Source organism: Trachymyrmex septentrionalis, unplaced genomic scaffold, assembly GCF_001594115.1.
Source record: "Trachymyrmex septentrionalis isolate Tsep2-gDNA-1 unplaced genomic scaffold, Tsep1.0 scaffold402, whole genome shotgun sequence".
In the NCBI taxonomy this organism is placed as follows: domain Eukaryota; kingdom Metazoa; phylum Arthropoda; class Insecta; order Hymenoptera; family Formicidae; genus Trachymyrmex; species Trachymyrmex septentrionalis.
Window position 1 is genome coordinate 34,562 of NW_017305572.1, and position 1,276 is coordinate 35,837.

Sequence of the window (1,276 nt, forward strand, 5' to 3'; positions counted from 1 at the left end):
TATACAATATATATATATATTTTTTTTTTCCAGTAAATATCAATTTTTTAAATGTAACGCTCTCTGAAAAGCAGCGTTAGTGATCCTAAAAAAGAAAAAATAAAGATGTTTTATTTTATACATAATTCAAGAGATAAATATCTAGCAGGGTGTTAACTATACACATTTAGCGTTTATAACGCAAATATATGCGGGTTACAGAACATTTAGCGCGCGAGAACAATATAATCGCAGTTGTGGACAAAGTTTCGGGACCTCGAAAACTATATAATAATTGTTTAAAAAAAATTAATAATATTAATAAACGCAACAAAAAAAGTCTCCCACTTGCATTAAAAAATAATGGGAGGATTTTTTCTCGATGGTTGAGCTGTGAAACGTATGTCACAGAAAAAATGATATTTCTATTATATTTAAATCTATATATTTAATAGGATTTTCCAATTGATTCGTACTGAATGTAATAATATAAGTATTAACAAATTTTATATTTTTCGTTGAAAACCTAATATTGAAGATATACATATTATATAAGAGGTGTGTGTATATGTATATGTATTATATATATACATATATATATGTGCACATATATATATTATATAATTTCTAGGTTTTTATATATCTAATAACAAAGATTTCTCATATAGTTATAAAGAATATAGGAGTTTATAAAACAACCGATAATTAGATAGCGCTAAAACAATTTTATTATATAAAAGGTATTATATATATATATATCGTTTGTTTCTCTTTTTTTTATCTATCGATGTTACTACCGCTTATTTTGTTTTCTCATCTTTTTTTATTTGTTCTGCCTTTTATTTCATTCATTAGATACATCGATTCAGTTTGTTGACAAACATTTACACTTCGGACATATCGATCGAAGTTTACAATGATGAATATTTTTAACAATTTTACGTAAAATACGCTTGCTTTCTTTCGTTTCATAACGTGGCTACACGTTTCGTATTTTCTGTAACACAATTTACTTTTAGATCTTAAATATGCTTAATTGTGTACTAGTATTTGCGATGGAGTTATTAGAGAACATTTAAATTAAATAGTGTGTGATAGTAACGAAGAAGTTAATCTTCAATCAATTATTCAATTAGATTACTGAACCAATTACCCTCATTTCGTGTTGTAGGCTTTTACAATTATATATGTAAGGATGTTAGAGATATTTAGGATTTTTCAATTTAATCAAAAAAATAACTCATAAATAAATAAATAAATATATATATATATATATATATATATATATATATATATA